Raw genomic sequence first — 27141 nt, 5'->3', positions numbered from 1 at the left:
AGTGCAGCCGGGCTGATGGCCGAGTGCTGTGATGTGCCGAGTGTGGGCACTCAGGGAACTCCAAGCCAGGACTGCTTTGCAAGCGGGGAACCCCTGAGAACTGTCTGTCCGGGGTGGGGGTCGGGTCCCTTTAAGCACAGCCCTCGGCTAGCCTGAGACAACAGCTCCACGCTCTAAGTCCTAATCTGATGCCCTGCCGGCACTGCTTCCGGCCATTCTTAACCTCGGTTCAGGGTCCACTCAGTGTGGACATGCTAGTTCTAATTAGCAAAATGCTAATTCAAACTAGTTTTTATGTCTAGATGCGCTAATTCGAATTAGCTTAGTTCGAATTAACTAATTCGAAATAAGGTAGTTCGAATTAGTGCTGTAGTGTAGACATACCCCTATTGTGGAGCACCCTCAGGGACACTACCCGAAGAAGAAGAGAAAGTTACTCACCTTGTGCAGTAACAACAGTTCTTCGAGATGTGTCCCCGTGTGTGACCCGCCCTTCTCCCTGCTTCGGAGTCTCTTCTTTATGTCTTTCAGATGTGAACCGATTAGGAGAAACTGGCGGGAGCCACACCGTGCGCAGACTCAGAAACAGTGCGAAAGGCACGCAACACCTGTGCCTGTGACAGTGTGGAAAAGCTGGAACCTTTCAAAGTTGCATCTCCCTGCCAAAACTTTTCACTGTCCTGTGTAACTACACATTGCAGAGACTGTGAATGGATGCGGTCAGGTCTGTTCCCCTTTCTGGCACTCCAAGTGCAGAAGATGGGATCCTGCAAAGACCTTAAATACCTTGCCTCTATGAGCTCTGCTTACAAACTCCCCAGAGTCACAGATGCACTGGAAAAAAACCTCAAAAAACTGCCACCATAAGTGATTTCACCCTAAAAAACAGGAGGGAACACTTGAATTCCTTCGCCAGGGGTACCCCTAAGCTCTTTTGCCCCATATGAATTTGAAAAAAGAAAAGAGAAGAACAAGCTCAGGCCTCTGGTAGCTGACTGTACAGTGTTAGGCAGGCAGCTATACACACAGACCCCTAATACTTTCCAGGACACAAGAATCAAATCATCACCTTAAAAAGGTGATTTTTATTATCAAAACAAAAGATATACTTGATAAAGCATACTTGGTTGCTAATTGTTATAGAGCAACTAAGTACAACAAATTAAAACACAAACAAAATTTATAAAGAAAAATACCCTCATCATGACTAGATACACTTTTCCCCTTGCTCACAATTCGTGCTGATCCATATTTCAACGCCCAGTTCACTCCCATGTCCATCATTTCTTATAGGCATGGTAATTCTGATTACTGCATCTGCTCCCTCCAGCCCTTAACTTAGAATCACACAAAGGCTATGTCTAGACTGCAAGCCTCTTTCGAAAGAGGCTCTTTTGAAAGATACTTTCGAAAGAGCCTCTTTCGAAAGAGCGCATCTAGACTGCACGCGGAATTTTCGAAAAAGCAAGCCGCTTTTTCGAAAGAAAGCACCCAGTGAGTCTGGATGCTCTCTTTCTAAAAAGTCTGTTTGCTTTCAAGAACGCCTTCTTTTGAAAGAGCACTTTCGAAAGAAGGCATTCTTCCTCGTGGAATTAGGTTTACCACCGTCGAAAGAAAAGCCGCATTCTTTCGATTTAATTTCGAAAGAATGCGGCTGCAGTCTAGACGCAGGTGAAGTTTTTTCGAAAAAAGGCTACTTTTTTCGAAAAACCCCTGAGTCTGGACACAGCCAAAGAGAGTAGGCAAGGTATCTAAATACAATTCAAATTTCAACACTGTATCCCTATTGGTTCTTCTGGCCCCCTGCCAACACCCGTGCTAGCTACAGCTATGTCCAGACTGCAAAGGTAAGTCAGAAAAAGATATGCAAATTGCAAAGCACAATTTCCGTATCTTTTCCCACTTTTCTGTCAAAAGAGGCTTTTCTGAAATTTGGCGCATCTACACTGTGCCAAATTTTGGAAAAATCTGCTTATTCAACACATCACTTCTTCCTCGTAGAACAATGTTTCCAGGGATAGTAAAAGAATGTGTCCGCTTCTTTGAAATAGTTTTTCAGAAAAGCGGATGCATTCCTTGGATGCGGCATTGCTTTTCTGGGTTACCTTTGGTATCCCAGAAGAGTGCTGCAGTCTAGACATGGCCTACCTGAGTTTAACCTCTTTCCTACTCACCGGATGCTGGTCAGCACTCCTCCCATCCATTGCAGATGCAGTATGCTTTTCATTGTCACCCATAGCTACACCTCCACATATGTAGGCCAGGTAAAAGATATAGTGTTTCCTATCCATGCTGCACACAGGTAAAATTCTCATCCAGGCTTTTAGCATTTTGCTTCTTGATTACTACCCCATTTTTCTCTTTAGCCTTGGAAAAAAATGTAATTTTGCCCTGCTCAAAATGCTGCTGTAAAAATAATTTTCCTAACCCATTGCTTTCACCCATCACCCTGGTCTTTACATGTATCCCTCCATTGCTTGTCTTCACTTTAAAGGCCCTTATCAGCTGAACTCTGTCCCAATAGATCATCTCTCATTCACTGAAATGTCAACTCCTGCCTCCAACTAACCCAGGATTCCAGCTTTCATTAAATTCTCAAATTCTCTGTTAAATTTTCAAACAAGAATATTTGTACTTTTCCCCATGCTGCCTCTAGCTGCCACTGCCATTTAAAAGAAACATTTCAAAAGCTGTTTATTAATTTTTGTTATGGTGTGAAGGATCCTGAAAGTCAAAACCATTCCCTGTGCACCCATTAACTAGATTCAATGCTAACAAAACAAAGTAGGTCTGCACATGATTGGGATAGGAATGTGTATAAACCACAGTGGCAATAGCCATTTGAATCCCCAAAGAGCAAGTACCAAGTTGGGAAGAAGAAAGAGGTGTGGAGCAAAAATGTGCTGGCATTAAACTTGCTAGGATCGAGGGCTGAAGCCACCTGGGTTCCATGGATTGACAGTCCCTTGTGCAAAGAAGTACTTACTTTTAGTTGTGTTAAACCTTCTGCCTACTAATTTTGTTGGGTGACCCTTTGTTCTTGTGTTATGTGAAGGAGTAAATAATGCTTCCTTTATCACTCTATCCATACCATTCATGATTTTATAGACATTTATCATATTCTACCGTAGTAGTCTTTTTTCCAAGCTGAAAAGTCAGTCTTTTTAATCTCTCTTCATACAGAAGCTGTTCGATATCCTTAATATTTTTATTGCACTTCTTTCTTTTCCAGTTCCAATATATCTTTTCCAATTCTAATTGTACATTAGCTATCATGCTGTGAAATCCTAGTGAGGTCTAGGTACTGTAGTTTTACCTCAAGGTAAACTAGGCCAGGTCAATCATGGGTAAAGTATTGTTCTCAATGAGCTACTTTGTATTTAGAAACTACAGGTGCCTTGTCGTCACTGGAATTATACAACAGATTATCTAAAGCACAATAGTTATCCTGACATAAAAATTCCATCATTGCTGCAGTGAAGCCATAGCTATAGTTGGCTCATTACATTTAATTTGCACTCAGCTACGTGCTGGTCTTCACAGGGAAATTGATCAGCATAGCGACAGTGGAATAATTATTCCCCTATAGCTGTGCTGGTCAGAGCCCCCATGCAGACAAGCTTCAAAGCTTCCAACATTTGCTCCTGTGGCCTTCTTTCTTCTCACTCCTCTCTGGGTTAGAGTGCATCACGTTTATTCATGCTATTGAGCATTTATTCGCTTGAATAATCCTACTGACTTCAGTGAACTGCTCATGTAAGCAAGTACTTATCAGTGTGAGAAATGGATGTATGAAGCCCTTTGGGAGGAGTGGTCTCAGACTAAATTACAGACTATTGATACAGAAATTACACAGGTGTTGAGTAATACAGCAGTTTAACTCTTCAATTACAGTCCTTTAAACCATATAATTCCTTGTGTTCTGCAAGGGATTTCCTGCCATGCAGGATGAATTCTGTTGACTAATGCTGAATTATTGCAAAACAGACACTCACTATCTACAGGACAGATGGAATAAGACTCCAGTACTTTAAGTACATTTAATTATTCCAGATACTGTTATTTGCCACATGGACATAGGAGTGGCTTATGCATTGTAAGGATGTGATTCTCTTTCTGTCCCATTTTTTAAGCAAGTTCTCAAATAGCCTTGAGTTGAAGGATATTTGGTCAGAGTTGTTGTTCTCCTTCAAAACAAATGGCAGTTATATTGGATAAGAAATTGGTAAAAATTTCCTGGTTAAAATGTCTAGCTCAAGCAAGATCAATAAGCACATTTAGGCTTCCAACATTTTTTCTTAGATTTGTCCATCATGGGATTGTCAGTGATTCCACTTTGTAAAGTTGCAGGAATAATATCTATTTAAATATTGATATATGTTTTTGAAATAATCAAAACATGGCTGTACCATTTGCCTCATGACTTATCTTGACATCAGGTTGGAGTAATTACAATCTTAAAAAGAATTATGCTTTGAATTTTAGTGGTAGTTGCATCTATCAGTAATCTTTAAAACAGGGTGTTCTGTTTCTTTCAGTATATAGTTAATGCTGCTGCTCACCAGACCCACCAATAGGGGGAGGCCTAGAGATTCAAAAGGCCTCAGGGCTGCTGGCCACCACCACACAGGCCTTTTACATTGCTACAGAAACCCATGCAGTGAGCTCCAGGCAGTGCTGAGTCTGTCAGGGGAAGCTAACCCCTTCCACCACTTCTGCCCCAGGGCTCACCCCTTCCAGGGTCACAGAGCCAGTCTCCCTCCCACTGCCTTCTCCAAAAGACCAGCAAGTCTGTTGGCCCCACTGATGTACACAATGGCTGTGTCTAGACTGCATCCCTTTTCCGTAAAAGGGATGCAAATTAGACACATCACAATAGTTAAATAAAGCCCTTTCCAAAAGATCCTTTATTCCTTATTTTAAGAGGAATAAGGGATCTTTTGGAAAAGGCTTTATTTTCTGAAAGATCTGCATCTCAACTGGCGCTTTTTTCCGGCAAAGCTCTGAGCTAGGAAAAAGCGGCAGCCATTTTTATGTAAATGAAGCGGGGGGGGAGGTTTAAATCCCCGCTTCATTTGCAATAGCGATGAGTCTAATTTGCATCCCTTTTACGGAAAAGGGATGCAGTCTAGACACAGCCATTGGTTTATAAATGGAAGATGAGAGTAGTCGCCTGACTGTGGGGTCATTGCCATCCACTCTGTCCCCACCAGAATATTGTCTTTAATTTATTCTTGAGGTTTAAGCTTTTAAATGATAATTAAACAGGAATCTTGTGTTATACTCTTCTTCCCCCTTTCCCCCATATCACAACACTCACGATTGGCTATATTATTTGAAAGAGTTTATTAAATACACATAATGTATAACACACTGTAAAAAAAATTTCCTCTTAAATTGGGCATAGGGAAATCAGGAATGAGTGGAGAGACCTTTGCTGGGTGTCAGAGAAAGAATTCAGGTTCCCGGGTGCCAATTTCCAACGCAACTGCTGAAGGCAATCTTGAACGCTCGTTCTCACTTCACCAGAGTTGTTGGCAGAGGCAGTCTTCTATTGTTTAGAACAGCTAAACAGGGTAACCATTCAGAAACAATGGGAGAATTTGGCACATATTAATCTGCAGCGCATGTACATACTTCAAATAATTTCATGATATGAACATCTGCCCTCTTTCACAGTCAGTGATCAAGGGCTTTTTACAAGTAGGAGAACTAATACATTTCATAACATAATACTAGAATGTAATCTGATATAACATGCCAAGACCAAGATTTTCAAACCCTTCTGTACACTTTTGTGTACACAAATCCCGATTTGCACAAGCTAATTGGGGTATTGCATCAAGTCCATGTCAATCATGCTCATAGTTTTGAACATCTTGGTTTGTCTGAATTTCTGTATTTATATTCATTACATGTAATAAAATTCCACCAACTCCAAAATTCTGTTAGCTGTTCAGATAGCTGATGAAAAGAATATACCTTTTTGATTGCCACAATTTCTTCATTTCAACCAAAAGAAGTGCTCGTATCTCCAGGATAGAGCATGTATTCCAATATAAACCCTTTGCATTGCTCCAATGTAAGGGTCATGCCAGGCCAGAACACTGCTACACCACTGCTGATTTGTGTCACAGGACTGGCCAAAAGTGGAGAACAGATCCAAAAACAAGACCACAGTGTTTCCCCAAGAGTTATCCATTCTCAGTAAAGAGAAAGCCTGTTACTCAGAAGTCTTAAAAGTTAAAATTTACCTGTTTTGGTTTGGTGGTTAGGACAATGCTGTTTAGTGAGTTTCCAGATAGATTTCTCACTGAAAGTCACCACACATGATTACCTAACATCCAATAATTGTGTTGCCAGGAGTAAGAGGTATGATAGTTATAGAGCCACCATTGCAGATTAATTCATCAACCAGTGACTGCTTACTTAAAAAAGTTAAATAAAAAAATAGAGACTGTCAGATATGATTTTCCTAGTCTGTGGGATCTATTACCTATTAATTGTGTTGGTATCCACTACAAGTAAATCACACCATTTGCCCCTTGCTATATTTGTTACATCTCGTTGATTTCTTTTAACATTTAAATTATGCTGTCTGGGGTAAGGATTTTGTCATTTTGAAATTTCTGAAATTTATAAAAATGTGACACACTTTAAAATATAAATATACACGTTTTGCTCTGAGAGAATAAGTGATGTGTATCTGTGTTTAATAAATAAATCCATTTAAGTAGTAATTTATCAATCTAGCATGTTGGTGAAAGTCTAAATTCCTTTGGTCAGTCCATTTGATTTTCCTGCCAACAGTTAAAGGAATGGACTAGATGAACCAAAGGTCTGTATATTCATCTTTATTTGCAAATATACTATCAGTGTCAGTTATTTCACACATTGGCATCTTAACTGAAGTCGCAGAAAATTCATGCATATCCACTTGGCATTTGCCCACTAAGGTAATTTACATATGTAATTATCTGACTTGTGAGTATTTTTGTGGGCACAGTAAAATAGTGTACATATTTTTATAAGTGCAGCTTAGCCCATTGTGTGTGAAGGTATGTTCCTCTAGGATTCAGCATAAAAGGGGGGAGGGAATAAGATACATGATAAATATTGAGATAAATGACAGTGTGCTGTTCATCTGCAGTCATTTCTAGTTTAGTGTTTGAGCCGTGCGATTGGTGTGAGTTAGTGAATGCCTCTTTAACTAGCTGTGTGGTGAGAGAGCCAGCATGATGAGGTGTAGCATGCCAGTTTTCCTTCCCAAAGGATCAAGTTGCTCATATTGGCAGGAAGTTTTACTTACCAGAGTGGTTAACAACTGGCAAAGAGAGCACATCCAGATCTGAAGTATCCTTTACACACATTTCTACATGGGAATTTCTAATGCTAACAGGGGAACAGTAGGAGTGTAGCATATTACTAATCTGCTATTTTATTTATTAAGGCAGCACAACAATTGTATTTGCCAGGTTAAAAAGGTAAAAGATGTTATTGCCAATAGAATTTCAGTATGTTGGTGCTTGTGGATTGTTGTTTTAGTTTTTTGAGATTTTTAAAGTTAGTGACTCTACCCTTTTTTGTCCTGTGACTGCAGAGTTATTAACAGACCACTTTCCCTTAAATGGTCCCCTACAATATTTGGTAACAACTTACACTAAACAATCTGTTCCACCTTGCATTTTGCTGGGACACTGGAAATTCCTTTCCTAAACCTGAGGAAAAGTTCTGTGTAGCAGGAAAGCTTGTCTCTCTCACCAACAGAAGTTGATCCAATAAAAGATATTACCTCACCCTGCTTGTGTCGCTAATATCCTAAGACTGCCACAGCTACAACTACACTGTGTGCATCCTGGAAGTGACAGGCATAGGGTGACTAGATGCCCTGATTTTATAGGGACTGCCCCAATATTCAGGGCTTTGTCTTATATATAGATGCTTGTTACTCCTCCCACCCAATCCTGATTTTTCACAGTTGCTACTTAGTCCCACTAGAAGGGCATGATGTTAATTTCAAAAAGTGGTTCCACAAAGGTTCCTTTTTTCCTATCCTTTTAAATGAAGATGTCAGCTCTTCAGCTTGGAGTGAGGAAGTCTGTTCTTTGGTAATATTGACAAGTTAATGTTCATATAAGAATTTAAGTTATTTGTAATTGCTAAATATATAAGGATTGTTTTAAAATGTATTTATTAATCCAGTTATTTCTATAATACCAGGCCACTGTTAGAGCAACTAAAACATAAATGTTTTGTTTGCAAAAATTTCACACGGTTTTCTTAGGGTACGTCTACATTTGCTTCCTAGTTCAGACTAGGGATGTAAATGTAGGTGACCGAAATTGCTAATGAAGTGGGGATTTAAATATCCCGCACTTCATTAGCAAGATCTCGCCCGGTGTGCTAGTCCGAATCACAGCTGATTCGAACCAGGAAGTGCGTGCCGGGACGCAGTAGTTCAAACCAAAGCCCTTGGTTACTTTGAGGAGTAACGTTAGTTTGAACCAAGGGCTTTGGTTCAAACTACCACGTCCCGGCACGCACTTCCTGGTTCGAATCAGCTGTGATTCGGACTAGCGCGCCAGGCAAGATCTTGCTAATGAAGTGCGGGATATTTAAATCCCCACTTCATTAGCAATTTCGGTCACCTACGTTTACATCCCTAGTCCGAACTAGGGAGCAAATGTAGACGTACCCTTAGATTCCCTGTTCCATGCCTATAGATTGAATCAGTGGTTCTCCACCTTTCCAGACTGTACCCCTTTTAGGAATCTGATTTGTCATACATTCCCCCAAGTTTCACCTTACTTAAAAACTATGCATTTACAAAATCAGACATGAAAATTTTTACTGAAAACTGCGTACTTTCTCATTTTCCCCATATAATTACAAAATACATCGATTGGAATATAAATATTTTACTTATTGTACATACTTACTTTCAGTGTATAGTATATAGATCCACATAAACAAGCCATTGGTATGAAATTTTAGTTTGTATTGTTTTTGCTAGTGCTTTTTATGTAGCCTGCTGTAAAACTAGGTAAATATCTGGATGAGTTGATATACCCCTCGGAAGACTTCTGCATTCCCCCAGGGGTATGCATACCATTGGTTGTGAACCACTGATAATGATCATATGTAGTGTTACTGGGGCATTTCCTTTGTGGATGATTTTACAGGCTACTACTCTGACTCCTACCACTTCCTCTTGATTCCTTGTCCTTGTTGCAGTCCCTTTGGAATATGATTTTCACCTGAGCTATAAATCTGCTATACACCATAGTATACTATTCTTAATAATTTATTAGATGTCAAGAATATTTACTATTCCTGTTGGAGTAGTCTACTGAAATCTAATCCAAACACAAATGAAAAACTCAAATGCAATGCACTGTCCACTTTACAGTCCAGACAGCACAATAACTAGAAAGTTTTCAAATAACTTCTTGCTGTTGCATGTGAGATACAATGCATTGTTGGAACCAGCTGTAAATGGTGCCATTAAAACTCATGCCACCTTGTTTTGTTTAAGGCCTCTGCCTGCAATTGTTTTATATTATGTACTTATGAAAACATTCTATTGATGTTTGCTTTAGCTCCAATAATGTTGTTGGCCTTTACAGTTCATTAGTCCACTTCTGCAAGTATCTCCTTGCTCTATCCCATACCTGTGTCTATGTATTCCATTTAAAAAAAAATCATGAACCCATTGTCTTATGTGCTTTCAAATCCCTCTTTACATATGTCTGCTGTGATGCCTACAGAATTCTGCCAGTTGTTAATAATTAGACAGGTGAGGCACTATGCTATGCACACAGACACTCTACCTACTCATTACCTCATGTGCATTCCCTCTTATCCTTATGTGACTTTATGTTTCCAGTCATCTATTGCATTTAGTCATTGACCAAAATCATAAGCTTAATAGCAGCACCTAGCATAATAGGGTGTTGTCATGTTGGACATGAAGGGTCTGACCTAGTGTTCAGAACAAGAGCTAGGAGTTAGGCTGGGTCAGAGATCAGGAGGTCTGGGACACTGCTTCTCACAGCTCCCCATTGGCTGGGAACAACAATCTGTAGACAATGGGAGCTGCAAGCATCCCACCTAAGGACATGCAGGTAAATAAAGTGTCCAGTGGCTTGTCAGGAACTACCTGTGGGGAACCATTTCTGGTCCATGGGCAGCTTTTTGCCCACTCCTGCTGTAAGTCTTGAAGGCCTGTTGGCACCTGACGTAACAAATCACCAAAGCATACCTATCATTGTATAGAGATGCCAGGGACATCTGAAGTGAAGCCTGAGTCAGCTCTTCTTCTGAGTCAGTAGAAGGAGATAACTTGTTACCTCCTGGTGAAAAGAGGGTGACATCCCTCACACATTCCAGGATGTGGAAAGGGTGATGATATGATATAGGGTTGTATCTAACCTATTTGTGGCTGCCAGTGCATGTGTAGGAACAGTAAGCCTGTATTAACCTACTGATCTCCACTTCCCTAACATAACCACTGTAGCACCTGCAATGGTTTCAAAGAATAGTGCTGCTCTGATGGCTGCCATTGTCCTGCTGCTAGTTTCTGCTGCTGCTCCAAGGCAGAAAGGAACTGGAAATGCCACTGGAGCCTGGTTCTCTCCAACTGTGGGCAACACCACTGTGGTTATGTTCCACCTTCAAAGGAGAAGCTCATCCTGGCCCACTGCTGCTGCCTCAGCCATTGGTTACGTGGTGTTGCTTAATGCTAGATATGGGGAGAATCCCTACCATCTTTGAGCTCCCTCTTCTAAGGCAGGACTACAAACCATTCACAAGCTGCTCTCAAGTACAAAACACATAATGATTGTCTCTCCCTCTCCCACAGTGGCTGTGATCAAGTTGATTTAAAACAAGCACTTCGCAGGATAAGCTGGTGAAACTGCTGCCCATAGAAGGGATGGCACCCAGCCTTGATACCTACTCAGTGGTGGGGCACATGGACGAATGACCACTTTGAAAATGGAGTGTACAATCCAAAGCCTATAACTAACTTCTCTCTCACACAATAGATGCTGCATGTCCTCAGGCACTGGAGAGGTTAAGTCATTGCTTAAAAGGGAGTAGTGCGATTTTTGAAAGAATGTTGCAGCTAAAATAAATCCCTTCACCTTGGCTACAAATTATTTTCTGTTAGGGCAGTTTAACTGCCGATGAGTTATTCCCACAATAATAGGGCTCCTGTATCAGTAGTTTTTAAGGCTTGTTATGTTTTGTGCTGTCATTAATTTCTCAGTAGGATGATAGCAGCTGTTCTCTGATTGAAACATGAAGAAAGATGTGTTGGAATCAGATAAGCATCACTTCCAAAGCAGCTTTACCTCCCAATTTGCTTGCCTTTGTAATATTACTAGCAGTTAAGGAATGCTGAAATTGATCTTTATGCGTGATTTGAATTATAATCTTACAAGATATATTTAAACCTGTCTAAAGATATTTTGGTTTTGTTTCTGTTCTTTGGATAAAAAATACGTTTATAACACTGTAAACTAGCAAGCATAGGAACAAGAAGGCATTGGCTGACCTTTGATAATAGTTCTGTATTTCTCCTCAACAACTCTTATGATTATGATTTGCCTTTTTTATGGCTTATGAGACTTTTTTCTATCTGAAGTGATTTGTGGTTGAACAGCATTAGTTTCTTTTATCTTCTTTTCCAAAGCTGCACTTGTAAGACTACATTCAGCAGCAGATTAATCCCCAAATAGCTTGGTTCAGCTTTCACAGCTGCTGCCAAATAGGCCTTCTTTCACAGGCCATTTTATACTTTGTGGAGGTTATAATTAACAATTACCCATAGCAAGGCTCTTTATGCATTTCACAGAATAAAAAGTGGGTCCTTATTGACACAAAATACTAGTGAGAATTATCAACATGAGAACTTATAAGGAATTTTTTTAATGGTGAGAAATAATCTATTTAGGAAATGAACCCAAATGCTTTGGCAAACACTGAGAGTTGACAGAAGCTATGTAAGTTTAAAGAAACGGTCACCTTCAGTTTCTTCTGCTGTTGTATGATTGTTGGTAACATACAGCTTTGAATGTTGGTAACATACAGCTTTGAATGTATTTCATAAAAAGGGGTACCAGTTTTACCTCAGCCAAAACTCCATTGATGCCTGTAGAATTACAGTAGGAATAATCTTGGCCTATTAAACATTCATATTAATTGGAGTATACAGCTTCATTTACTCTTTTATTTCTGAGCTTCACTGTAGTTTCTGTGGACCGTTCTAGTTTCATTGCTTCCAAATGCTATACATATAGCAGCACCTGATATTTGTGTTGTCCTAGGTATCACATATATTTAGCAGCACTTAAAGTTGTTAAACATTGCAGATTCAGTAGCTGACAGTAAATTATTACCAGGGCATTATTTGGAACAATGCAAGTTGATATGCAATGTTATGTTATATAAAATAAAATACAATTTCTGTTAAAATTCACTGTCCCTGATCTTGAAAAGATATATGCACGTGCTTAACTTTATGTACTGTAGGCCTGATCCAAACCCTTGAAATTCTGTAGAAAGACTCCAATTATTTTAAATGGGCTTCAGTTCATGGCCTGTGAGCAGTCCTATTAACATCACTGGAATTCCTCACAGTACATAAAGTTTCTGCAGAAGCGAAGTCTTACTTTGCAGTGGTTAGACTGTTTTATAAATACTGGGCCAGATTCTCTGATGTATTCTGATCCTTTTTTTACTGCTTAAGGATTCAACAGAAAAATAAAACTATCACAACTGTCACGTATGATATGATTTTTTAAATAATAATCAATTTTATTTATACGTCATGGACTTCCTCCCATCATAGTCCTTGGGGTGCTGTTTGGTGTATCATAAGTACACTGAAAATGAGCCCTTTTAAATGCAAGCAAATAAAAGCAAATGGGTCGGGGTATACAATTTTAAACTGAGGCTATATTCATTATTATTGTGACTTTCATAGTACATACAGCATTTTACAGCTTCAAACCAGAAAATAAACATTTTAATTTTCACGTCTTTGTGTGATCCTGAAATATAATTATCCCCAATTTATTGATGGGGAAACAGAGACACAAAAAGGCTAACTGACATGACTTGCATGAGGTCTGCAAGATGTTTTAGGTTACCATTGGACACACCCATCTTCCTTCTGAATGCCATCAAATTGAAGAGGACATCTCTTTTGGTATTATTACATAAAGTACTTTACCGGCTATGTCTACACTGGCATGATTTTGCACAAGAACTCTTTTGCAGAAGAGTTCTTGTGCAAAAACTCTTCCAGAAGAGAGCGTCTACATTGGCATGTGCCTTTGCACAGGAGATGTGCTTTTGCACAAGAGCTTCCTTGCCAGTATAGATGCTCTCTTGCACAAGAAAGCTCTGATGGCCGTTTTAACCATAGGGCTTTCTTGCGCAAGAAATTCATGTTGCCTGTCTACACTGGCCTCTTGCACAAGAACAGTTGCACAAAAGGGCTTATTCCTGAGCGGGAGAATCATAGTTCTTGCGCAAGAAGCACTGATTTCATACATTAGAATGTCAGTGTTCTTGTGCAAGAACTCGTGGCCAGTGTAGACAGGCAGCAAGTTTTGGCGCAAAAGCAGCTGCTTTGTCGCAAGATCACACCAATGTAGACACAGCCTACCTCTTCCAGAAAGTGATACTACTGAGAAAGATATCAGCACGCTATACTACTCTCCAATTCTAAGAATCTTTCCTGGAAAAACACTATTTGGAGGAGATATTGGATATTTTTATGTAAGCCAGGGAGCCAGAATATCTTGAGAGTAAATCCATGCTCTGGGATATTCACATTGTTCCAAATTATTTCAATTTAACTTTAGCATAGAATTAACATTTAAATATTGAAGATTTCATTTCACTTTAATGGGACTGAATTGTGCAAACTGATAATATTAATAGGACATGATAGTATGGAAAATTCTTTAATTTGAAATGTTAATTCTTGAATGGTTTTAGAGGAAAAAAGAGTTAAATGTGGAGTGATTCATTAAAGCACATGGTAGGCTAGAACAATGCAAGAAGGAATGTGTAAAAGGGTTATGACAGTTTAGATTAAGGAACACTATGATATGTTCTTAGCAAATCAATGTGAGGTGGAAGAAACAGAACAATTTGATCAAAAGTTAATGGATGACTAAACAGAGGCCTTGTTTACACTACAGAAAATCAGATCTATAAATTCTCCTGTGGTGATGGCAAGAGAGGTAAACTGTTTCACAGACTGGGATGAGGTCACTTTTACCACTGTGTTACATAGGGTATGTCTAGACTACACGCTTCTTTTGAAAGAGATTGTCTAGACAGCCATAACTTTTTTCAAAAAAGCGATCTGCTTTTTCGAGCACCTAGGCAATTTGGATGCTCTCTTTCAAAAAAGTCCTGTTTGTGGTCAAGAATGCTTTTTTTCAAAAGAGCTCTTTCGAAAAAAGGCATTCTTCCTAGTAAAATGAGGTTTACCGCTTGTGGTGGGCCCCTCCCGCCTGAGTCCCCGACTCCGCTACGATACAGTTTATAGCTGGCCCTTTAAGCAAGGCCTAGGCCCTCTGGCCTGAGTCCACAGCGCAGTCACAATACAGTTTGTAGCTGGCCCTTTAAACAAGGCCTAGGCCCTCTGGCCTGAGTCCACAATGTAGTTCAGGGGTTATAGCGGGGCACACCCCCGGGTAGGGGGACCCGGGCCCATCCTACTGCACCAGGTCCCAGCCCAGGGCCCTGTGAGCGACCAGGTAATGGGTCACTCCCTCGGCAGGGCAGTCCGACCGAAACGCACCGAGGTTCTCTGGGCGGGAGAGGCGGCTCCCACTCCTGCCCTGGGCCACTTCCTACCCAGTCCCCAGTGGTGCCTTCCCCTGTACCTGCCCAGCTGGCTGCGAGCTCCGTGCCGGCGTCCCCTCGGTCAGTAGTCCTGGGGTTGCCCCAACTCGCTTCCGCATCCCTTACCGCCTCTCTTGGCGTCCCCGGCAACAGCTGAGAGGGAGCTCCCTGCCCCGGTTCTTCTCCTCCGGCCGTCTCTCCAGACTGAGTCTTTCCCCAGGCTTTTATAGCCCTGCTGCAACCCGGGCATGCTCAGTAGAGCTGTGGGAGGGGGTAGGTACAGTGCGGGGCTGCCTCGCCCCGTCACACCGCTGTAGAAAAAAACACCGCGTTCTTTTGATTTAATTTCAAAAGAACACAGCGGCAGTCTAGACGCAGGTGACATTTTTTCGAAAAAAGGCAACCCTGTAATCTAGACATAGCTTTAGTTTGGTTAGATAGGGTTACCATATTTGAAATTTCAAAAAAGAGGACACTCCTCAGAGGGAGTGTATCTGTATCAGTATTTACCAACTCACGTTGTATTAATGTGTTATATAGTATATGTTAGATAGCATGGTGCACTACAGTTGTCATTGCTATTAATCACTCAAGGCATTGGTCATAATTTTGGGCAACATGGGTTTGAACTGAAAGCTTTGTTTTGTTTTGTTTCGTTTCTGGGGCTTTGTTGAAAATGAACACACTTTGTGTTTTTTAGCAGGACATTTTCAATGGTACTTGAAAATTCTCATTTAGAAGCAATGGATGGAGGTTATGTGCCTAACTATCATTTGTGTCTTTGAATGTGTCTCCCTTTTCTTTAATTTAAAAAAAATATACCAATGTATATTTGGAATGAGTAAAAATAACGCCAGCAAACTAATAAAATAAGGAAAGTTAATAATTCAGCAAGCTAACCTTTACTCTCAGCTCTGTCCCAAGGTCCTGTAGAACAGAGTCAACAAATTCAGGCAATTTTGGATCACTTGGTCCAAAATAGGAAGTGAATTCCTGAAGCAAGGAATCATTCACTCTTCCCGCTGTCTCACATAGAACCTGGTCCTGCTCTCATTGGAATCAGTGGCAAAATTTCCCTTCACCTCAGTAGTGCAGGATATGGGATGCATGATTTAAAAAACAAAACAAAACATTTCCCTGTCAGTAGAGTAAAAAATTCATCTGGTAACAGCTGGGGGACCACAACCATTCCCAAATTGTGAACCAAAATAGCAAGCAGTGGAAAAGAACTCTAAGCTGATTACTAGCCACATTTGAAAGATACTGGGAAACATATAAAGTTCTGAAGGACTCGGACATGTGTGCCAAAGCAGATATTTGTTAAAATGGAACAATTATACTATCTTAAAGGAACGCGCGTGCTACAACTAAAGGCAGTCCCCGGGTTACATGGATCCGACTTACATCGGATCTCTACTTACAAACGGGGTGAGGCAACCCCGCACTATCTGCTTTCCCCCAGCAGACCAGGGAGATGCGAAGCTAGTGCCCCCCCCTTCCCCCAGCAGACCAGGGAGACGTGGAGCGGCTTTTTCTCAGCTTGAGAATAAAGGACTGAGGGAAGTGAGGTGTGGGAGATTAAAACTGAGCTCTGGAGAAATGTTTGGCTAGAGTTTCCCCTACAATATGTACCAGTTCCGACTTACATACAAATTCAACTTAAGAACAAACCTACAGTCCCTATCTTGTACATAACCCGAGGACTGCCTGTACTTGTAAGAAAATATGTGACTGAACATTACAGTGCATTGTAAAACTATAACAATAATCCCATCATAATTTTGGAAAATTCCTATAGATATCTGCAACATTAGAGAAAATATACAAACTGTCAAGAGACTTTTCAATTGTTTCTGAAATTTTCTCCTGTCCCTTCTGATGTGTAGATTAGAAGTTGAAGGTTTGTAGTGCTTGTGTCAAGAATAATTTCTCTTTTTTATTCAAACTTTTGAGATTAATTTCCTTGCAATCCTTCAAACAGGTTCCTCATGCCTTTTCTGTGACAGACCCTACTATCTTTAAGGGACTCTTTATAATATCAAGCACTTTTGGGAGGGAGGAAAATCTGGAGCAAACTAGAATCCTCCCGGGGGGAGGGAAAGAGAAAAGTCAGATGCAGGAAGTAAAGATTCAGTCAGTGTCATGAGCAGAGAAAAATTGACCTTTGGGGTATCCCAGGAAAGGAAGTAGATTAGAAAAAATGTCCAAGATGTAGGAAAATTATGAGTATCCTTAGTTAAAAGTTTATAAAGCTTTAAGAAGGCATGAGTTCAGTTCTGAAAGACGGCTGTGTGTTAGCTAATAGAAAACAATTAGAACAACACACTTTCCAAGGAAAGATGGAACTTTATTTTCAGGTTTTTTTGTTGCATTTCTTCATTGTGGAATATTGGCTTAGCTATACTTATTGTATTGGCTTAGCTATACCATTATCACTCTTGGACACTCGTATATATTCATGAAAGTAAGTCAAGACATTTTTAATTTCCCTGGTTTTCATTCATTATCTTTTCAAAGTGGCAGTGCTTAAAACAGCTCTATCAGCCTCACCAGAAGGCCAACTGAAGCTTTGGCAACCAGCTACAAACATAAAAATGTTTAATAACATCTGTTTATGAATGTTTATGAATAAATAAAATTTATTTATTTTGGGAGAGGGGAAGAGTGCTTGTTTTTGTAGGTATCTTTTTAAAAGAGAAAAATTGTTCTAGTCTGACTCATTTAAGAATCATAATCATTATCATAATCATAACATTAAAAAGGGAAATACTAAGTTCAGTACCTTAAATATGATGTACTATCAAAAAAAAAAAAAAAAAAAAGTCTAGCAGCGGTCCTTTATATAACACATCTCCTGGGGGGATAACCTTTAGTTTTTCATTTTTACGTTATAGGCCACTCTTTTAGTACACAAAAATGAAAGGTCACTCTCAATTTTTTGTATCTGTCTCTCACTGCAGAAGTTCATATTTTCATATTTGATTAATAGTACTAGAGTGGAGCAAAAAGTAGAAATCCAAGTCTAAACCACTTGAATTGTGATAGGCTTTGATTCCATTTCCCAGATTCAGACCCATCCCTAGTGATTCAATTTCATGTCAGATCAAAAACTAAAATGAGCCTGTTTTCCATTCCTGATTTTGGATTCAGTTTAACTCTCATAACAATAACAGTCATAATGAGATTTGAGCCTCTGAACATAGATTTCTTGTAAGTTAATTTGTCTTGCAAAGTCTTTGTCATTTGGGGTATGTCTGCAGTGCGGCTGGGAGCTAGCCTCCCAACCTGTGTACACAGATTGTGCTAGCAGCTGTGTGAATGTTGCAACTCTCATGGGTTATGTCTACACTAACTAAGGGTATGTCTACACTACAGCGCTAATTCGAACTAACTTAGTTCGAATTAGTTAATTCGAACTAAGCTAATTCGAACTAACGCGTCTAGAACTAAAAACTAGTTCGAATTAGCGTTTTGCTAATTTGAATTAGCATGTCCACATTAAGTGGACCCTGAACTGGATGGCCGGAAGCAGTGCCGGCAGGGCATCAGATGAGGACTTAGAGTGTGGAACTGCTGCATCAGGCTAGCCGAGAGCTGTGCTTAAAGGGACCTGACCCCCACCCCGGACAGACAGTTCTCAGGGGTGCCCCGCTTGCAAAGCAGTCCTGGCTTGGAGTGCCCTGAGTGCCCACACTGGGCACATCACAGCACTTGGCCATCAAACTGGCTGCACTTGCCGCAGGCTGCCATCTGGGGAGAGGCGGCAATTGGGGGGCTGCAGGAGAGGTTCCACCCCCAGAAGCCTGCAGAGCCAGCCCAGTCCTCCCCATCGGGGGCTCGTACCCCATTCCTCCCTCACCTCCTTCCACTTACCCTTCTCTAGCCCCCCTTCCTGATGTACAAAATAAAGAAAACGTGTGGTCAAAAATAGAATCTCTCTTTATTGAACAAAACTTGGGGAGACTGGGAAAAGGAGGTGGGAGAGGGGAAGACAGAGGGGGGAGAGGGGAGGACAACTAAAATGATCAGAGGTTTGGAAGAGGTCCCATATGAAGAGAGGCTAAAGAGACTGGGACTTTTCAGTTTAGAAAAGAGGAGGCTGAGGGGGGATAGGATAGAGGTCTATAAAAGCATGAGTGGGGTGGAGAGGGTGCATCATGAAAAGTTCTTCATTAGTTCCCATAATAGAAGGACTAGAGGACACCAAAGGAAAGGAATGGGTAGCAGGCTTCAAACTAATAACAGAAAGTTGTTCTTCACAAAGCAAAGAGTCAACCTGTGGAACTCCTTGCTGCAGGAGGCTGTGAAGGCTAGAACTAGAACAGAGTTTAAAGAGAAGTGGGATAAAGTCATGGAGGTTGGGTCCATGGAGTGGTATTAGCCAGGGGGTAGGAGTGGTGTCCCTGCCCAAAGTTTGTGGAAGGCTGGAGAGGGATGGCACGAGACAAATGGCTTGGTCACTGTCATCGGTCCATCCCCTCCAGAGTCCCTAGGGTTGGCTGCTGTCGGCAGACAGGCTACTGGGCTAGATGGACCTTTGGTCTGACCCAGTATGGCCATTGTAAGCTCAGGGCTCAGGGTCGGGGGTCTCAGTGGACCACCTTGATTTTCATGCACACCTGCTTCTGGGTGGCCAGGCTGGCTGCTCTCCTGCCCTAGACGGCCACTTTCCTGTGCCTAGTGCGGAGGTCATGGACGAGGTCCACAATGTCCGCACTAGACCAGGCGGGTGCCCGCCTCTTGCGGTCCCGGGAAAGCTCCCGGGAGCTACCAGCCTGGTCCCGGGAAGAGGGTGAGGGCTGGGGGGCATCGGGTGGCTGACTCGAGCCGTGCCAGGTGCAGGGTCTGCTAGCTGGGTGCTGGCAGGCTTGCACCTGGCACAGGCATCGTAGCCAGACCGTGCCCCTTTAAGGGGTCCAGGGCCGGGAGGGGGGCAATAGAGTTTCCCTGGTGTTGGCCAGAGTGGCCACCAGGGAAAGCTGGGGAGGGCTAGCCTCCCACTAGTTCAAATTAAGGGGCTACACACCCCTTAATTCAAACTAGTAAGTTCGAACTAGGCTTAATCCTCGTAGAATGAGGTTTACCTAGTTCGAACTAAGCACTCCGCTAGTTCGAATTAAGTTCGAACTAGCGGAGCTCTAGTGTAGCGCCTATCAAAGTTAATTCGAACTAACGTCCGTTAGTTTGAATTAACTTTGTAGTGTAGACATACCCTAAGTCCTTAGTTCGAGTTAACGTTTGATTGCTGCGTGTAGCCGTGGGCAGTTAGTTCGGACTAAGGGGATTTAAAAATGGCTCCCGGACAGGAAGATGCAAATAAAGCCCGGGATATTTAAATCCCGGGCTTCATTTGCAACTTCAAATGCCTACATTAGCCTCCCTAGTTTGAACTAGGGGGCTAGTGTAGACATACCCGTGGAGACTCAGTAGTCATCTTCAGATGCAGGGAGTTGGGTGGGCCTTAAGAGCCAAGCTGCTGCCAGAGTTGCAACATCATTCTTGTTATTTTTAGTACACTAGCTGAAGCCCCACTAGCATGAGTCTGTTTTCCTGGGCTGGTATGTTTTTCCCCAGCTGCAATGTAAATACATGATCTCATGATCTCATGAAAACAAATTGCAAGATTCAACCTGGATTTGAAAATCCAAATCACTAACCCCACATTTAGATTCAACTCTGAAACCATTCTGTAACTCTAATCTGGATTCCAATACTGCCTTCTCCATGCTTTCTCTCTATTTTAATTTCTCATGCGTAAAGGTTGTTAATAAATGTACTTTGTTCACCAAGTATACCATCAATCTGCTATTAACTTCATATTATTGTTACTGTTCTGACCTTAAACCTCTGGCATTTATAATTTCCCCACAGGTTTATAAACGCATTCACAAGACAGTATGCAAGACGTATGTATATGAAATGTTTGATTTCCCACCTCAAGTGCAGAATGGTGCAAATTTCTGTTTTAAATAAGAAAATAACTATTTCTGATATAAGAACTAAAAGTTCTTAAGTTTCTTTACTGTGCTTTCAAACATTTTCTTGTTGGGTGATGTTTACTCTTTGAAAGCCTATCTTTTTGCTCTAGCATTATTTTAAAACGTATGAAAAGTTGATTCCGAGTGAAATATTTTTGATGGTTTAACAGAATGCACACTGGAGGAGGGATTTAAAAAATAATTAAAACCATATGGGTGTCAGAATACAAGTGGCCTTATGTATTGTGGATAAGCTATTACAGGAATCTTTTGAGATAAGTGGTATATTATAGTTTCTAAAGGTTAGAAATAGCATTTAGGTGTGTATTTGACATTTCCAGGGTCTGATCTGGGCAAAATAAGCCTGTCTTGCTGCAGGCTATGCAGGTTCTATGAGCTGGTACCTTTTTTAGGCATAAGTAGCACTTTTTTAGGTATTAGACACCCACCCCCTTACCAGGTGGTCTCTTCATTGATCACCTTGCTCTATGTTTATATGTATGTATAGCCCATGGATAGTTCTAATAGGGTCACCCTTGATGGAATAGAAATAGATGTCATTGACTATTTAATATGTTTTTTTGGGGGGGGGCAAGGAACATTTCTTAGTATATATGTTTGCACATGGCCTAGTATAGTGGGACCCTGAACTTGATTCTTGACATTACTGTAATTAAGGAATAATTATAATAGCAACGAACTTTCTCACTTCCCATAGCACAATATTTCCTAGCTTATTATTGAATTGATTTTATGTAATTGTAAATATATGCTATTTCTGGGTATAAATACATAGACATTGTGGGTGTGAATACATAGAAATTAAATGCAAACAAATGTTGGTATAAATGTTAACTGTTAACTCTGTCATCAAAATTAGGCCAATATCTATGTTTGTGAGCTGGTAATTTTATGTTATCAGATTTTGTGATGTCATTGGTTTGGGCAAGCATTCTTATGATATCACACAAACCAGACAGAGACTGACTTAGTAAGAATTTGGATGAGACTTCATCAGACAAATTGTAAGTTGCTAGGACATTTCTGCTGAGTCAGCATTGAATTGGTTTCCCCAGTGTGAGGTTAGAGGACATTATGTTATAGATACTGTCTTTTGAATGAGACATCTATATGAGGTTCATCTATGGCCCTCCATTACAATACTATCAAAGCACCTCAATCCTTAATGAGGTAGAGGAGTACTACTTACTGTTTTACAAAGGGGGAATGGAGGCATAGTTTGTGACTTTTCCAAAGGAACATGGGATGGGATGACTGTTTCAGAGGGGGAACTAAACCCAAGAATCTGGAATCACAGTTCACAATCTTACCCACAAGACCATTTTCCCTCATAAATCTGACTCCTGACCAGCTATATCTGTGTGTCTACCCATTCATCTCTCATTTTGTTGACTTCCTGTGGGAGCACATGACCAAACTCCTTAAATGACTATGAGTGCTTCATCTTGGCTCTTACATGTTTTGGGTGTTGCAGGGGAGCACAGCTGTCTTGGAAAACCATAAATAGAATTGTGTTCAGTAATGTAGTTGGTTCCTGACCCATTAATACTTTTGAAGATCAACAGAGTTTTGAACTATCAATAGATGTGGACATGGGGTTTCTAGTGACATACCATGGCAGCCCATTCTGTCTGGGAGAGTGGGCAACTCATTCTAGGGGAGCCTCTGCATTTTTTCTATTAACTGGACACAGCGAGTTCCAGGAATCTAATCTGGAGGTCATACATATGTGGATTCTTGCAGGCAGATGAAGTTCAGAGGAGCCTGAGAGGAAGTTTCCTTGCAAGCTGGAGGTCAGATGGTATTTTTCACCACTGATCATGTAGATTAAGTGATGAACTATACAGGATCCCTAAGATTCACACAACTTTCATGAAAATGGTGGCAGGTGCCAGAGATGCCCGGGATGAGGAAGTCTTGGCCTGCTGAGCAGCACTTTAGGCTTATTTACACCATCTGCTTCCTGTGTATCCAGACATTGTAGTATCCATTTAATGGCATTGGTGGAAAATGAGGAATACAGCTGAATGCCATTCAGTGGTGTGTTTTGGGCAGCAGAACCTTTGGCATGGCACCATAGCTCCTCTCCAAATACTCAGAATACTTTCCACAAGGGTGGGGCTCATTATTTGCAGGTCCTAATTAAGTTATTATTTGTGTAATAACATCCTTCCCTTACAAATGTCGCTGCATTTTTAGTTGGAGACTTCAGTTTCTGTCCTAAAGCATTCTCTTGTGTTGTTCTATATTTTTGATAGTTGTTGTGTTTCATCCCACAGGTGGCTGTGCGTGTGAAATGATTCCATATATATGGTTGATAAGACATGTGGTTAATATTTTAGATGAACAGCATTAAGTCATTATAAGATTCATGATTCTCTTTTGGGGTAGTTTGCCATGAATTGGTAGCATTGTCAAAGTTTATTTCCTATTCATCTTGGTGTTTTATAATCTAGATGTTTTCTCTTCTACAGCTGACTCCTTTGTTTTTAAATCTAGCATTGTAGACCCTTGTTGCTGAATCAGTGTGGAGACCATGTGATACAGATGTTAGCTTTCTGGAGAAGTAATTTTTGAAGTGTGTAAAATTTTACACACCAGGCAGAATGGTAATAAGAAAAATGTCAAAAGAAATTATTTTCTAAAATAAAATATATTTTTCTATTACATGGACATCACCAAATAATGCTATCAGTCAGTCTCATGCTTATCTTGGGAAGGATTGCTTTTTAGTGATTAAAGATATAATTGGTCCTTTGATTGGTTTATGTCAAATCCTATTTCATGTGGCATTTTAGACCTTCTTGCATTTAAAGTAATTTATTAAGTTGATATCTGGATTCCTTATTATTCACACTTGACTCAGATATAGAATCTGTTGTCTGTATTACTGTAATCTTTATGAATTAGTCACATCTATATTAAAATTCATACAACTGACATAATTGGTATTTCAAATATATCTTTGAAGGTTTAACTGAAAAAATGAATACATTAAAAAGAATTATTAGATGGTCACAAATGAGAGCTGCTTTGAAAAGTTTTAGTAGTCAAAGTTTATATACTTAAGCTAGACAGAAATATGAGTGGAGGTTGCCTTTATTTTTAGGAATAAAATCAATTGGGATTTGTGAGCAACTCTAGTTTTTTTTCAATGTTTTTATATTTGCTCTAGACATGCTTTTTTCTATGTAAACAGACTATAAATATGAAATGAAGGTTTTAACTAGAAATCTGAGAGAAGTACATTAACTGAGTAAATCACTCACTCTTCCTTATAATGACAATTTATGAAGATGGGTTAATCTTACAGTGCAAGTGAATGTTATGCTGACAGATTCTCATATGAACAGATTAGACTTCCACCTTAGACATTTTTATTATACTGGTTCATTCCTTTAGAAGAATGCTGGCTTTTACATTTTTTAGAAATGATCCCAAATGGCTTGTTGAGATTACATCTTGCATGTGAAATTCAGCTGGGATTATGTTACAGCAAAGACTGACAATATTTAATAGCTATGGTTCAGACAGTACTGCAGAAAGAGAACAAGCTGGTCCTAATAAATAGAACAAGCTTATATATATATATATATATATATATATATATATATATATATATATATATATATATATATATATATATTAATTAAAGCTACTTTAATATATAGCAAGGAGCTTTAAGAAAATCTTGTGGATAATGTTCTTGAAGAATGCATGCATACATAAAATGTAATATCCAGGAAAATAAGTTACTTATGGTTATTTTATTACATAAGGAATACACAGATGTATAGAAAACCACCTTCATGTCTGGAGCTCTTAATGACCTTAATTCCAAGCAGCAGCTCAGATCAGTTATAAAATTACGTTTTTGGAGAACAAGGGAACCACTGCTTTCTGTGTGAAACCTAACTAATGCACAATATTCTGCAAGGTTTGTAAGTGCTGACAAACACAATTAACGTAATTCCATTTGGGAATCAGTTTCTCTTGGTTTGAATTGAAACTTAATATAAAGCAAAGGTTATGATCTCAAGTGTTGTTTAAACTTTCTGCTTCATTTTAAGTCTAGAGTTTAACTCAGGATAAAACTTGTGATGTGGACATGGCCCAGGCTAGACTGATCACATGGAAGAAACAAATATTTGCATATCAAATGTTATTTGAATGAAACATGTACAAATAATTATGGAGGAAACTGCTGAAAGATTGTCTATTATATATATATCATATCATATATCATATCTTTAATGGAATTAAAAGGTTTAGTAACTGTAAACATACAGTGTCTGCTAGTACCATATCAAATACTGAATCATCTGTACTCTTATGCTTTTATGATTATGTTGAACTCACTGTAAGAGCTAATTCCTAGTCTATAAGAACCCTTTATCCAGGGGTCTGGATGGCTGTGGTGATTGGTAATCCAGAGCCTTTCATTTTGGATCACTTATCAAATGTCTGGTAGTTAGAGTGACCATATTTTCTCAAAAGGAAAACAGGATACCACATGGGGTTGGTCTAAGGCCCTTGTGTGAACCTCCCTCCCTCCTGACAGCCCCACTCCCATCTGTGCTCCCATCTCATCCCAAGCCTCCTTTACCATCCTCTCACTGCCCATATAGGGGCCAGTCCAAACCCAAACTACTTTCCCTAGCACCCCTCCACCTCTGCTCAGGGCTGGCATTGCTGCTTTCCCTCCCTCCACCCTGCACTTTCCTCCGCATGCCTGTAGGAGTTGCAAGCCCTCTTTTTTGGCCAAAAAAAAAAAAATGTCTGGTGATCAATTAATATTTTTTTCAGCATGGGCTTTCCAGCAACTAAGCAGGTTGTAATCCAGGGAAAATGTTTTTCAAAAGGTATCATTCACTCCTCTTGTTCACACCAACTTTATCACTGTATATGCCTGCATTCTATGTTTGGATGTTCTTTATGAAGACCTGAAAGCGCAGGGGAATTATATCAGATGGGAGTTGCTGCACCACATAAACATGCTAGAGCTCAGAGTAATACACTTAGGCCCTCAAGCCTTTTCTTCTTTATTTGCAAACTCAAATAGTACAGGTTCTGACAGACATCCCAGTCATGTATTACATGAACAAATGCAGAGGTGAGATCTTCTGTATGGCTTTCTTCCTAGTCCTCTTATTCCAAGAATCCTGTGAAAGAACAAGCGAGACAAAGTAAGACAACAAAATACTGGTAAATAGACATTTTAGCCTGTTCAAAGAACCACCTCTCTCCATACAATTGTGTTCTGACCTCTTATAGAGGAATCAGACTAGTATTTCATCCTCATTCCACACGACAGCATGGTGGATAATTGTTTGTGGACCACCACAGATGGGTCATGTTCAGAGATGGAGAAAGTTATATTCTTCCAATCCTGGAAATCTTCTAGTCTTAAATGTTATGCTAAAAATAAAAAATTATCTTCCTGACTTTTGAGCAAGCAATAATTCTCATACAAGTTGAGATACCTACAACTCTAAACAATCTGGTCCACCTAAACTCCCAGAGATCTTCCCCAAAAGTCTACCTAACAAATAAATCAGCGTATCATAAGCAAGTTAAAGTAAGACCAATTTTCTCATATGGTACATCTGTCAGTTTCTTAAAAGGGTTTGTTAATACTTTCTCTGATCCCCCATCCTGAGAGTAAATCTTAGTTATACCTTTCTTTTAACTAGCTTCAAACACCTTTCATTTCCAGCTTGACATTACCTTGGCAAGAAGGGTAATTAAACTGCAGTTTCACAATCCACATCCAATCCATTGTACACACTGACCTACAAAAATAAAGTCATAATGAGACCCCCCCCACCATAGCTTCATGACCCACATAGTATCTCACTTCTACTTTTCTTCGAACATTTCCTTCCCTGTGCTGTTCCCTAACCCAATTCACACTATGAGGACGTATATCTACATAGTTTAGATGTCAGAAGAACCTTATGCTTTTTATCTAGAGAAACTGAAGCTTCTGAGAAATTCAAACAGGTTATAGCTATCATATAAGAACATAAAAATGGCCATACTGGAGCAGACCAAAGATCCATCTAACCTAGTATCTTGTCTGCCTACAGTGGCCAATACCAGATGCCCCACAGGGAGGGAACACAACAGGTAAACCTCACGTGATTCCTCTCCTATCATCCATTTCCAGAGAAACAGAGCATAGGGACACCATTTCTACCCATCTTGGGTAATAGCCATTGATGAACCTAACCTCCATGAATCTATCTAGCTCCATGAATCTTTATGGGGAAAG

The 27141-nt window shown here is 40.1% G+C and overlaps 1 protein-coding gene across 8 annotated transcripts in view; it reads left to right on the top strand.

Moving 5' to 3' along the window:
* The window catches only part of ERC2 (ELKS/RAB6-interacting/CAST family member 2), a 1139467-nt gene that overhangs the window by 945932 nt on the left and 166394 nt on the right, over positions 1 to 27141 (top strand). The window contains exon 21 of one of the 8 annotated variants that reach the window (XM_089781198.1): positions 10862 to 11374. The exons of the other annotated variants lie outside the window; for them this stretch is intronic. The gene's annotated coding sequence lies outside the window, so the exon portion shown is untranslated. Of the gene's footprint in view, positions 1 to 10861; positions 11375 to 27141 lie in introns of those variants that run through there. 8 annotated transcript variants of the gene reach the window in all.

The sequence above is a fragment of the Pelodiscus sinensis genome, chromosome 11, assembly GCF_052426305.1.
Source record: "Pelodiscus sinensis isolate ZL-2025 chromosome 11, ASM5242630v1, whole genome shotgun sequence".
NCBI classification, from domain to species: Eukaryota; Metazoa; Chordata; order Testudines; family Trionychidae; genus Pelodiscus; species Pelodiscus sinensis.
This window is presented reverse-complemented; position numbering and strand designations above follow the sequence as displayed.